We start from the raw sequence: 14,516 nt of genomic DNA on the forward strand, positions 1-14,516 counted from the left end.
GTTTGTTTTTTTGTTTATGATAGCCATTCTGAAAGGTCTTATATTACCACTGTGACTTTTATATGCATCTCCCTGATGATAGCAATGTTGAGCACCTTTTCATGTACCTGTTGGTCATCTGTACATCCTCCCTGGGAAAATGTCTGTGTAGGTCTTCTGCCTATTTTTTAATTGGTTTTTTGGTTGTTTGATGTTGAGCTGTATGAGTTGTTTATACTTTGTGAATATTGACCCCTTGTTAGTCATATCATTTGCAAATATTTTCCCCTATTCAGCAGGCTGTCTTTTTGTTTTGTCAATGGTTTCCTTTGCTGTGTAAGAGCTTTTAAGTTTAATTAGGTTCAATTTATCTATTTTTGCTTGTATTTCCTCAGCTTTAGGAAACCAGTTCAAAATATATATATATTGCTAAATGTTTTGAATTCTTTGTAGGTGTTAACCCACTGGAGAAGGGAATGGCTACCCACTCCAGTATTCTTGCCTGGAGAATTCCATAGACAGAGAGCCTAGTGGGCTATAGTCCATAGGGTTGCAAAGTCAGACATGAATGAGCGACTAACACTTTCACTTTCAACCAGTTAAAAATATCAACGTCCAGCAAACCAAACAAGAGTACTACCAACTCCCATAAACACAAAGCTCACTTAACACTGTATAAAACTATAGAAATTATAATCAGTGATCCTATGGAATCACCTCTGAAAGATTAGAACCTAAATAATGGGACCCTGAAGTTCATTTATAATTATGAATTCTGGCTGAACCTCACAATTTAACATTCTTATAGGTGCAGAAAATATATACTCGCAGAGGCCAGAAGCCACACCACTCCTGGTGAGCAGAATAAAACAATCCAAGTAACTGGCATACCAGTCAAGAATGCTTCCTTACCAACCACCATTATGTGACTCCGTCTTAGTTCCAATCTTAATTGAAAATTAATTTTTTAATAATTCAAAACAAATGTAATCACAAAAAGTAAAACAGTCAAAGGGAAAAACTTTCCCCCAAATTGCCCTGAATCAAACTAGGGAGCATTTCCTCTTCAAGGGAAAGCCAAACGGCCTCTGAGTTATTTTTGAGTCTGATTAAAACCTTGCTCCCGAGACTGTACTTAGTTCCCTTTGTGGATTGCTTGTCATCACAGAAATCTGGCACATTATGTTCAAGACAAGGATTAATGTGATCCCCAAGTAAATTTAACAATGACGTTCAACCACAGTTACTCAAGTTGAATGGTTTGGAGCACTGGTACACTGTTGTAAAACACAGTTGACGATTTATATAAGACAGGGAAGCAATTTTATTTCTTGTGCTTTCTCCTCTAACCTTTCTGAGCAGTTACATTAGGAAGTGGCTGCTTCTCCTGGCAGCTGGGCTCTGTATCTCTACCCTTGGAGAAGCAATTCCCTGTGCTTCAAATACCTAGGAGCTGCTGCTGCTGCTGCTAAGTCGCTTCAGTCGTGTCTGACTCTGTGCAACCCCATAGACGGCAGCCCACAAGGCTCCCCCGGCCCTGGGATTCTCCAGGCAAGAACACTGGAGTGGGTTGCCATTTCCTTCTCCAATGCATGGAAGTGAAAAGTGAAAGTGAAGTCGCTCAGTCGTGTCCGACTCTTAGCGACCCCATGGACTGCAGCCCACCAGGCTCCTCCATCCATGGGATTTTCCAGGCAAGAGTACTGGAATGAGGTGCCATCGCCTTCTCCGACCTAAGGGCCAGCTCCTTACAAAAGAACTTCCTTTTGGTAAGAGAGTTTGAACATACTTTAGACCATGCACTAAACATTAGTGTTAATCATTGTCAGAAAGGCAAGAGTAGAATGCAAATAGATTGATGAGGTTAAATCCAAAGTTACTTTAATAAAATTCAGTACCTTGGACTCTAGATCTTATGCACCCAGCACACACGTGCACCAGATAATTTCTCTTTCCATTACAAGTCCAGTCTTACTGGGTGAGCTATTACACTGCTTTTCTCTGTTTCCTCATCTAAAAGTTTAAGCCTTGACTACCTATATTAGGGCTGTAGCGAAGTTCAGTTTACTGTGCCTAATGCCACATAAACTCTGGTAGAAGTAGCTCATAAAATAAATACCTTTTTTAAGTTTAGGCAAAAATAGAAAGCAGAAAATATGTAATTTCATCTATCACAAAATTTTATAGCTAAAAAAATAACTATTCAACTATACTCACATATGTAGTCATTTTTTTTCTAACTTGCTTGCACATTTCCATTTTTTTCTACCATAAAACAGGAAAAAAATTATCTCTGGATACTTCCCAAAGTGAATGTATTTTTTTTCCTTGCCTGGGCATACAGCCAATAAAGATTAAATTGGTGGGAGTCATTAAACATATGACCTTGGACAAGCACATTAACCCTTCAGGATGCCAATTTCCTCTTCTATAAATTAAGAAAACTGGACAAATAAGTCTTTCTGAAAGCACAAAATGTTCTGGAATTATCTAGGGACCATGTATCTTGGCCATTGGAATAGGGTCTATGAAGCTGCATTTTTTTAAGAACTCCCCAAGAGATTCTGATGCACACCAAGTTAGAGAATCTTTAAATCTGATGATCTCTAAGTCATTTCTGGCTCTAACAATTAGTAATCTTTTTTTAAACATACTTGTTCTGTGTATGTAGACAACTTCATAAAACTGCGCAACGGTAATCATATACTTGCTTTGCTGTTGTCCAGTTGCTCAGTTGTGTCCAACTCTTTGTGACCCCATGGACTGCAGCATGCCAGGCTTCCCTGTCCATCACCATCTCCTAGAGTTTGCTCAGACTCATGTCCATTGAGTTGATGATGCCCTCCAACTGTATCACCCTCTTGTCATCCCCTTCTCCTCCTGCCCTCAATCTTTCCCAGCATCAGGGTCTTTTCCAATGAGTCAGCTTTTCACATCAGGTGGCCAAAGTGCTGGAGCTTCAGCTTTAGCATTAATCCTTCCAATGAATATTCAGGGTTGATTTTCTTTAGGATTGACTGGTTTGATTTCCTTACAGTCCAAGGGACTCCCAGGAGTCTTCTCCAGAACCACAGTTTGAAGGCATCAATTCTTTGGCATCAATACATGCTTTGGGGACCTTTTTTCTCCCTCTTCCTTTTTTTGTGTGGCTTCTTCTGCTGCTGTACATCCTATTCTATTCATAACAGTCACCTTCCTCCCAAAGGACCCCATATGAACACTCTACCCATGATCTCAATAAATTAAGCAAAGGCCTGCTTGGTTCCTTATTCTAGATTTGGGATGCTGAATCCAGAGTCTTAAATGTATTTTTTAATCTAACTGAATATATAAATGATTTGCCAGTTCTCTGTCTCCTCTTGTTCCGCCTCCCTTGCCATCCAAGTAACCTCACGTAAAAGCAATTGCTCCTTCGCCGTCACGGTTGTCTTTACCTCTGCATCTCCTGAGCCTGGCTCAGTGCTTAGCTGGCACAGGGTATTGCTGCTGACGGATTGGCTTTGAAAAAAGATATTGCAATCTTTGTCCCTGACTGTTTTGTGACTCTTAATGGGTCATTGTCTTTACTGAACAGATAGGAGTAAGAAGGTCAGAGATGAATGAAGGCTGCAAAGGAGATGGAAAGCCAGACCCAGAGTCTCCTATGATTCTCTGTCTCTCAATTCACAGGCAAAAGACTCTGAAACTGGACATTATGTGTATAATAAAAATAAGAAAAAATAATAGCTCCTTTCAAAAAAGGTAAATAGAATTCTACAAAAGATCAGACCCAAATTGAAATAAAGACTATGTGGAATCTCATAAAAGCTCTTTATCTTTGATTTAATTCGATTTAGTTTTGTTAAATTTTTGATTTGGCAAGAAATTAGTAAATATTTTACTGATAGGTGGATTATGTTCATGAGACTGAATTTGATCTTTGGCAAATCTCTATGAATGGGAAATTGAGGTATGACTTGTCACCCCACAACCCTCACAATGTACTTGTAGTCCCTCTCCATGTTTTATTCTGTGTCCACCCAAATCTCCCTGACTCATAACCAGGTATGTGAGTGGACATGACATTGCATTGCTCATCTCTGAGGTGCCAGGAAGGATTGTGCCAAAGCCATCAAGTAAATGGACCGTGCTGCTTACCTTGGCAACAGAAACCTGTATAACAGCTCTCTTGCTCAGGTCACTCTTTCGGTGCTGTTAATACTTATTACATACTTTATTAAGACTTCAGCAAAAGACCCAAAGCTCAAAAGAGTATGGCTGATGATGATGACACACCCTCAGCTACTTAAAAAATCAGTACAGAGCCCACACATTGACCTGTTCTTGAGAACACTTCTGCTACTATCACACATGCCAGATAGCTCCACAGAAAAGACGGTCTTCAGGGCCATCAGGCAAACCTCCTGACACGAACATTGCAATAAACATCAATCACTGTGGCACTTTTCACTCAGATCTTTGAACAAACTTAGGATATTATTGAGAGTCCTTTAGAGTTACACTTTCATCCTATATCTATGAGTTGAGGTGACATCCAGGTTTGGGGTAAGAAGAGTCAGCAGAAGTACCATGGGAAGGCGACTCTTCCATAGCCCTTTCTGGGGTCTTTTGGTGCCTTTGTCAAGTTATTTTCCTATTTTTGAGATTATTCATATAAAATAGCAGATTCCTTCCTTTTTTTCCAGATACACAGTGAACCACACTATTCTCAGAACCTAGTGTAAACGGGTGTATATTCAGAGCTTAGTCAGGAGTACAGATCTTGGAATGTAAACATGTCTGAAATGTTTACTATGGTGAATCTATATTGTTTTGACAAATTTTCCAGAGTTGCTCAGTTGATGTAGAAGTGTAAACTTGATCCTAGACAAAGCAAGAAAGTCAAGCAGTTACTGCCTGTGAGTTCTAAACATAAACAGCTGGGTTCTATTGTCACTGGCCTCCACATCTGGAGAAATTAATCTAATGTAAACTAGTTCCCCCCAATTTTTTAAAGTTCCGTAAGATATATCAATATCTGGAACTACAAAAAAACTACTAATTATTTTTATCAAAATAAATATTAGCTATAACATACATTTGCATACATGGTCGCCAACCCTTCCATCAAATTACCACTCACCCTGTTGTTCAAACCCAAAATTATTGTTAATTGTCTCCTTGGTTCCTTGCCTCCCACACCCAATCTACCATTAGCTCTAATATAAGATATATCCTATGTTTCCCCACCTTTCCTCAGTTCCCTGGCCAATGTTCTAATCAGGGCCAAAATCATCTCTCTCCTGGACCACCACAATAACTGCAAAAATTTATTTCTCAAATTTCCTCTTGCCTCCTCAAAGCCATGCTCCAATAACAACCAGAGAGACTGTTATGTAACTCAAACTTTTCATGGCTCTCTTTTGCATTTAAAATAAAATTCAGGTTCCTTGGCCTGATCTTTCACAATCAAGCCCATGTCTACATGCTCAACTCCATCACCTAACACCCTCCCCGCCTCATGACCCTCCAGCCACTGTGGCTTTCAGTCTGACCCTTCCACCCACCAAGCTCACCCTATTCTCTTTCACCAGCACTTGAAAGGGCTAGATCCTGTCCATCGTTCAGTTTTCTAGATCACAACTCAATGTCAGTGCTCCCAAAAAAAGCACTTCTGAACCATTCTTTCTGAAGTAGCCTCTCAATCCCAGACTCTTGTTTGCATCACCCTGAAATTCCCTCCACAGCAGTAATCATTCCTTCCTGTCCTTATCTAGAGAGAGCTGACACACCCAGGGTTACACCTCTTCCTGTGGTCAGTCTGTATCCACTAATTGACCCAGGCAACAGTAGAAAAAAGAGCCCGTTCTCTACAATGAGGGATCTCTGAAGTCATCCCAGTCTCAGATCTCCCTGCAGAGTTGGCTGAGATCGTTCTTGAGTTGTTGACTAATTGCCCCCTGCCTGATCCTACTTTCAGCCCCTCCCATCCACAAACAATGATCCCAAGAGGTCTTGAGAATAACTTTTTACCTGCTAATGGCTTCCTGAGTCAGCTTCCGGGGATCCCAACCTATAACAGAGTAGCTCATATTCTGCATATGTCTTGAAGATATAACCAACAAAATTTGCCGATAGATGTGTTCGTGGGGGGAGGGGGAGAAGGGAGGCAAAAATAACATCAAGATTTTTATCTTAAGCAACTAGAAAAGCAAGTTGCCATTTACTGTTATGGGTAACTCTGCAAGAAGAACATTCTGGGGGTGGGGCCAGGACCCATTGTTTGTTTCTGTTCCAATCACGATGTCTATGAGGCACCACAGAGGAGCATCAGGTAAGCCCTTGAATATGTGAGACTGGAGCTCAAGAGAGAGGACAGGGCAGAAAGAGAAATGTGGGAGTTGTTAGCAGGCAGAAAGTGAGTGCTCACAACTGGATAAGAACACTTTTAGATCAAAAAAATATATCTATTATAGTTTTGGTCAGGGTTTCCAAAGTAGACTATTGGCATTATTATTATAGTATTTTTTAATTTTAAAATTTGTCATGAGATGTATACTGTCACTAATCAGCTATCTACCTTGAACAAGTTATTAACATAACTTACTGGCCTCTTTGTTTCTTCATCTGACATGTGGAGATAAACTATAATTATAACCTCCAACTTTAGGGGTTAATCTGAGGATCAAATGAGAAGGCAGATGGGAAGGCACTTTGAGGAGTTAAAACTTATTCTAATGAGGCATTTTATTGCTGTTAAGCATTTTTTTAGAAATATAGTTTCTTTGTCATTAGGAATGAAAGTGAGACAAGAATTAAACATTGAGTTTCACGCAAGGAGAAAAATGAATCCAGAGGAAAATTAAATAAGTGAAATAACAATAACAAGATTGAACTAAACACATTGGGAAACATTAAAATTCTCAAAAATAATAAATAAAACTCAAATTTTCAATAAGCTAAAAAATAAAAAAACATTTTGAAAATTATGAAAAACAAAAGAGCTTACACATTAAATGACAATGAATAAAACAGAAAATATTTTTAATAAAAATGAGCATTTATCAAAATTAAGGATGTAAATTTACATATAAGCTTCATTAAAGTGATAATTTTTCTCCTTGAAACATAGAAACAGACTTGTTTCACCTAGAAATTAATTGGAGTTCCTACATACCCAAACAAGATATATGTGTTGTTATTTTTGATCTATATCTTTACTTTTTAAACTACTAACTACTGAGTCACTTCAGTCGTGTCCGACTCTGTGCGACCCCATAGAGGGCAGCCCACCAGGCTCTCCCGTCCCCGGGACTCTCCAGGCAAGAACACTGGAGTGGGTTGCCATTTCTTTCTCCAATGCATGGAAGTGAAAAGTGACAGTGAAGTCACTCAGTCATGTCCGACTTTTAGCGACCCCATGGACTGCAGCCCACCAGGCTCCTCCATCCATGGGATTCTCCAGGCAAGAGTACTAGAGTGGGTTGCCATTGCCTTCTCCACTTTTTAAACTGGGAAATGCAATTTTAATTGTTTGCAGAATTATTTTTTTTTTAATATTTTCAATGGGAAAATCTGAAAAGAGTACTTAAAATATGTCACTCTCATTCTTCTAATGCCCCATTTCAATTATGCTATCTAGATGCGCTTCATCCTATTCCACTCATTGCATCCTTGCTGGGGTGGGAGCACCACAGAAACTGTTTCCATTGAAGTATAGTTGACTTACAATATTGTGTTAGTTTCAGATGTACCACATAGTGATTCAATGTTTTAATAGATTACACACCATACAAAGTTATTATCAAATAGTGACATTATTTCCTGTGCTATACATTGTATTCCTATAGCTTATTTACTTAGTAACTGGTACTTATACCTCTTAATCTCCATTCACTTATTTCATTTCTCTCCCCTCTACTCTTCCCTCTAGTAACCATTGTTTGTTTTCTGTATCTGTAAGTCTGTTTCTGTTTTATTATATTTATTTGTTTTGTTTTTTAGATTCCAGATATAAGGGAACATGTATGGTATGTGTCTCTATCTTAATTATTTAATTAAACATAATATCTTCCGGATCCATCCATGTTGACACAAATGACAAGATTTCATTCTTTTTTATGGCTAGGTAATATTCCATTGTGTTCTTTATCCATTCATCTGTTGCTGGGCACTTAGGTTGCTTCTGTAGCTTGGCTATTATAAACAATGCTGCAATAAGCTTTGGAGCACATTTACATTTTCAAATCAGTGTTTTTATTTTCTTTGGATAAATGCCCAGGAGCAGAATTGTTAGATGCTATGGTAGTTCTATTTTTAATTTTTTTAGAAATCTCCACATTGTTTCAACAATGGCTTTACCAATTTACATCCCCACCAACAGTGTACTACGGTTCCCTTTTCTCCATATCTTTACCAATATTTGTTATTTGTCATCCTTTTGATGATAGCCACTCTGATCATTGTCAGGTGATATCTCATTGTGGTTTTTGGTTTGTATGTCTATAGTAATTAGCAATGTTGAACATCTTTTCATATGCCTATTAGCCATCTGTATGTCTGCTTTAGAAAAATATCCATTCAGGTCTTCTGGCTACTTTTTGATTGGGTTGTTTGGGTTTTCATACTGAGTTATATGAGCTGTTTATATATGTTGGATATTAACCTCTTGTCAGTTACATCATTTGCAAAAAAAAAAATGTCTCCCTATCTGTAGGTTGTCTTTTCTACAGCCAAACCACCCTGAACATGCCTGGATCTCATCTACAGGTTCTTTTTGTTTTGTTGATGATTTCCTTTGCCGTGCAAAAGCTTGTTTATTTTTTTGTTTTTGTTTTTGTTCATTTGTTTATTTTTGCTTTTGTTTCCTGTCTGAGGAGACAGATTTAAAAAGATGTATATATGAAGACAAATACTGAAGAGCATATTGCCCATGTTTTCTTCTAGGAATTTCATGGTTGTAGATCTTACATTCAAATCTTTAATCCGTTTTGAGCTTATATTTGCATATGGTATGATTGCAGTGTATATTGTAATATTGTAGTGTCATTTTTTACACGTAGTAACAGCTGCCCAATTTTCCATTCACCCCTTATTTAAGAGAGACTGTCTTTTTCCCATTGTATGGACTTGCCTCCTTTGTCATAGATTAATTAACCTTGTAAGTATGGATTTATTTCTGTGTTTTGTTCTGTTCCATTGATTTTATGTGTCTGCTTTTGTGATGGTACAATATTATTTTGATTACTATAGCTTTGTAGTATAGTTTGAAGTCAAGGGGCATAATAACTCCAGCTTTCTTCTTTCTCAAGACTGCTTTGGCTATTCAAGATCCTTTGTGGTTGCATACAAATTTGGGGATTCATTTGTTCTAGTTCAGTGGAAAATGCCATGAGTATTTTGACATGGATTCCATTGAATCTGTAGATTTTTTTTAATAATATCGATACTGCAACAATATTAATTTTTCCATGAACACACACTGTCTTTCAATTTATTTATATCATCTTCAATTTCTTTCACCAATATCTCATAGGGCTCAGAACACAGGTCTTTCATCTCCTGGGTTAAATTTATTCCTAGGTGCTTTATTCTTCTTGAATAGATTGTAAATGAGATTGTTTTCCTGAGTCCTTTCTGATAGTTCATTATTAGTGTATAGATATGCAACAGGTCTCTGCTTATTAGTTTTGTATCCTATAACATTACTAAATTTATTAGTCCTAATAGTTTTTTGGTAGAGCCTTTATGGTTTTCTATATATAGTATCGTGTCATTTGCAAATTAGTGATAGTTTTACTTCTTCCATTTCAATTTATGTCTTTTATTTCTTTTCTTGTCTGATTGCTGTGACTCTGACTTCTAATTCTATGTTAAATATAACTGATGAGACTAGGCATCCTAGTCTTGTTCCTGAATCTAGAGGAAAAGCTTCCAGCTTTTTATCATTGAGTATGTTAGCTGAGATTTCTCAGAAAAAAATCTTTGCTATATTGAGCTATGTTCCCTCTATACCAACTTTGTTGAGAGTTTTTATCATGAATCAGTGTTGAATCTTGTCAAATCCTTTTTCTGCATCTACTGTGATGGGATTTTTATCCTTCATTTTGTTTAATGTAGTATATCACTTTGATTGATTTGTGGAATTCCTAAATTTTCCTACTTTTCCCCCTTTTATCATTTTTGTATGATTTGAGAGCTGGAAATAATTTCTGAAAAATTTTAATAAACTATTAATTATTAATAAATATCACCTGTTTCTTTGTGTATTCTTTTAAGAATCTAATCTAAACATGCACATTCTTAGAGACTGTAAAACATAAGAATACTGCCAATTTTTTTTTAAGAATACCTCTTTAAAGTAATGTTTTAGGTCTTACAGCTATTTTATGTTATTCCAGGTCATGTAAGTATGACATGAAAATGACTAATGAAAAGGGGTAGGTCGGTAAACAATTCATCTGGCTCATCTATGGAACTCTAGTCAAGTGACCCTCTCTGTCATCATGGGGTAACTCATTTTTCCTGGCTGGGCAGCAGTCAGTTTCCATGTCTGTAATACAAAGACTGTGAGGATTCAGAAAAATTTGTCCTCAGCAGGGTACGTACTTGAAAAACTTTGCTCGAGAGAGCCCAGCACACAGTAGGTACTCAATGAATATTCAATAAGTATATCAAATTGGTAAAAGTACTGACCAGACTCACAGACATCTTTAGTAATTAAACTTCTAAACATCTTAACAGTGCCAAGATACAGTTTCAGAAAGTCACACTTACACTGAATTATACTTTTTCCACTGGATTCAAGGAAGAGTAGGAGGATGGAAACTAACTCTTAGATTATGAGTGTAAGGAAAAGAACCAGGAACGCCTTTATAAGCATCAAATCCAACAACAACTGGGTTATGCCAAAAAGTTCGTTTGAGTTTTTCCCTAAGATCTTATGGAAAAACCCAAACGAATTTTGTGGCCATCCCAATACTTCTTTTAATGTAATCGTAGAGTTTGGGCTTGTTTAAATGACAATTTCTTTTAATATTCCACAGTTGGATACTGAATGAACAAAGTCTGGCTTCTCCTCAGAGTGAAACAGATTGCTCCCAGCCAGTGAACTCAGCCTACTTTCTCCTCGTGTAATTTTAGACTGCACAGGAAGCACTCAAGACTAAAGAAGCTGGAATGTGCCCTTTTACCTGCAATGGTACTGGCAACGCTGGCATGTGCCACCAATGACGTGGAACAGAGCTGACAGGCACGCTTTGCTCAGCAAAGCTTCTTTTCATTTGACCTGATATCTATCCCTGTAGCTGTGCAATGTCCTACAATTACTTCTGACATCACTGATTTTAAAACAAGGCATACCATACTGTATTATCTACTCCTCTTAAAAGGAATTGTAAAAATGCTACCATAGTTTTGTTATCCCTGACTGAAGATGCAAACCCATGAATGAACTGGCAGTCCAGCAGGATTATCCTCACCATAGGTAGCTACATCATCCTCCGTACATCAATTTGAGGTCTCCCTGTGTGCGGTGTCTCATTATGAGAACCTGAGTAAAATGTCTAAACCATTCCAATGTCTGGTCACGTAACATTAAGCAATTTACCAACATTCTGGTCTCTAATAGGTAACACTGCGGCACAACTGCGCTTTGAAAGTCTCTCACACTCAACCATTAAATAACTATTGGAGAACTTTGGAGCCAGTTCATAGAAAATGTTAGGTAATACCTGCTTCCTTCACAGTTACAAACCGACAGAAGATGACATCATCTTTCTTTCCTCTCATTTATTTATATGAATCAGAATCAGGCTTTTAATTCACACCAGGTAATAAGTATTCAAAAGCACCTACAGACATTCTGTATGTATTAATCGAAAACATAAATTTATTCATTACCCTAAAATTACCCTGATAGGGTTCTCGGGTAACAATCTGTGAGCTTCCTTTAAAGGCAAGTCTTATAATGCCTCTCCCCAACCTAAAATCCTTCAATAGGTTCCCACTGCTCTAAAATACAATGCTGACCCTCAAAGAGGGTCTAAAAATGACGAGACCCTTACTGCTTTCTCTTACCTTATGCCTCGCCCTATTGTCAAACTATGGTATGCTTTTACTTTCTGAAAAATTCATTAAAGAAAATTTATGTTTTCCTAGTTTTCAGATAACAGCTAGCTTTTGTAATAATAGGAGATGGATATTTTTATGTTATTATACATAAAAAGCATCTTTATCAAGCTTATCAATCCATAATCAATCAATCATTTTGTTGAAAGGGACATGAATATGATGAACAGGCATACATTTTAAGCTACTAGATGATTTTATGAGATAATGGCTACAATTTTTTTGAGTGTTTAATATGTGCCAGTCATATATACGTACTTCACATATATTAAATCTCATCTAACTCTCCCATAAGCCCTTTGTGGTAGGTAACATACATTTCCACCCTAGAGTTGAGATTACTGGGTGCTGGAACTGAATTTACTCACTTAATTTCCATTCACTCTCACAGGTTGCAAAGACAAAAACTAAATTTCCCATATTCCCTTGCAGCTAGGGTTCTGGAAGAAAATTCTGTCCCAAAAGGTTAATACAAACAAGTGAGACATGACAATACAGAATGCAAAGTGAGGCAGAAACCATTGTTTTTTATTCCTTCTTGACTACTTCTAGCAAGCAAGTTAAGGCTCCTTGGCACCATGTTCCAGCATCCATTTTATAGATACATTGATGTTTAGAGACAGCAGCAAGTTCTTGATCCTTGCAAAGCTTTGTTGCTGGTCTCAGAGGTAGTTTTGTACTTTTGCAGTCATTCCTGGACAACTTTAGAACAACTCAGAACCTATTTCTTCAACCCTTCTATTGCTTTTGTAAGTGCCTAATCCCCTGGCTTCCCTAGCTCAGTCAATAAAGAATCTGTCTGCAATGCAGAAGACTGGGCTTTGATCCCTGGGTCAGGAGGATCCACTGGAGAAGGAAATGGCAACACATTCCAGTATTCTTGCCTGGAAAATCCCATGGACAGAGAAGCCTGGAGGGCTATAGTCCATGAGGTCGCAAGAGTGGGACACAACTTAGCAGCTAAACCACCAACCACCAATCCCCCTGTTGGGATTCGTAGGTGCTGCTAATGGAAGAGAACCTGCCTGCCAATACAGGGGAAGAGATGGGGTTCTATCCCTGGGTTGGGATGATCCCTTAGAGAAGGGCATGGCAGCCCACTTCAGTATTCTTGCCTGGAGAATCCCATGGACAGAGGAGTCTGGAAGGCTACAGTCCATAGCATTACACAGTCGGACACGACTGAAGTGACTTGACACGCACGGACTCAATCCCCTGTATTTAATCACTAACTGTTTAAAATACTTAAAGTGGTTTCTCTTTTCTTATATCTAATCTGAGAGTGTGCAAAAGCCCATGTGTTCATTAGATTACAGGTTAAGCTGAAACAAAGGCACTCAAAAAATAGTGTGGCTTAAATAAGAGCAAAGTTTATTTTTCTTCCACGTAATAGTACAGAAGTGGGTGATATCACACAGGTGGGATGGCTCTACTGTCATCAATATGCAACTCTTCTCTTTGGCCCAGAGAAGGTCCAATATGAGGCTATTTCAAAGCCATGGAAGGCAGTGTGAATAGAAAATATCCAATAATTTTCAAACACATACAAAACTCCTCACATACCATTGGTTAAAAATGAGTTGCAAAGCAAACTTAATCCCAAAGAAAGCTGAGGGAATATAGTGACTAGATAGGCAACCATGTATATCCTGCTAATACTTATGGGTGGGTTGGGGAGGGATGCAGGGGGAGAATTGGATATTTTGTTAGAAAAAAAAAAGAAAAAAATGGTTATTAGTATAACATCACTCTCTTCCACAGAGAAGGCAATGGCAACCCACTCCAGTACTCTTGCCTGGAAAATCCTATGGACGGAGGAGCCTGGTAGGCTGCAGTCCATGGGGTCGCCAAGAGTTGGACACAACTGAACAACTTCACTTTCACTTTTCACTTTCATGCATTGGAGAAGGAAATGGCAACCCACTCCAGTGTTCTTGCTTCGAGAATCCCAGGGATGGCAGAGCCTGGTGGGCTTCCGTCTATGGGGTCGCACAGAGCTGGACACGACTGAAGTGACTTAGCAGCAGCAGCAGCACTGTCTTCCATGTCTACCCCTCAGTCCAGTATCCATGTCTCCCCTTATTTCTGCAAATAGATCGCACAGTCTAAGTGGAATTCTAATCTACTGGCGTCCATGTGAAAGAAACAGTAGCCAAAGACCTCTCTGGTCACAGCTCTTGAGCCAAGATTCCTCTTTTTTTTTCTTTTACTAGCCTCTCTATTTATCCTTTCCCTCTTTGCTTCTATTTCATGTTGGCTACCTTTAGTGGCACAATTTGAAACAATTAAGAAGGCAGTGTCTTTTATCCAGTCTTTGTTTCGGGCTGATTTCCATTTTCTGGCCAATGAAAATACTTCACAGAAGGTCCACAAGAAAGACCTCCATCATCAAACTTCTCTACTGTTGTCTGGGGACACAGATCTTCCAA

The 14,516-nt window shown here is 38.3% G+C and overlaps 1 long non-coding RNA gene across 1 annotated transcript in view; it reads left to right on the plus strand.

Annotated features, from left to right (window-relative positions):
* The window catches only part of LOC133247490 (uncharacterized), a 43,171-nt gene extending 31,641 nt beyond the window's left edge, over positions 1 to 11,530 (plus strand). The window contains exon 2 of the long non-coding RNA XR_009736408.1: positions 11,004 to 11,530. This is a non-coding gene — a long non-coding RNA (uncharacterized LOC133247490). The remainder of the gene's footprint in view (positions 1 to 11,003) is intronic.
* The last annotated feature ends 2,986 nt before the right edge of the window (positions 11,531 to 14,516 follow it).

This window comes from Bos javanicus, chromosome 5 (assembly GCF_032452875.1).
Source record: "Bos javanicus breed banteng chromosome 5, ARS-OSU_banteng_1.0, whole genome shotgun sequence".
NCBI classification, from domain to species: Eukaryota; Metazoa; Chordata; class Mammalia; order Artiodactyla; family Bovidae; genus Bos; species Bos javanicus.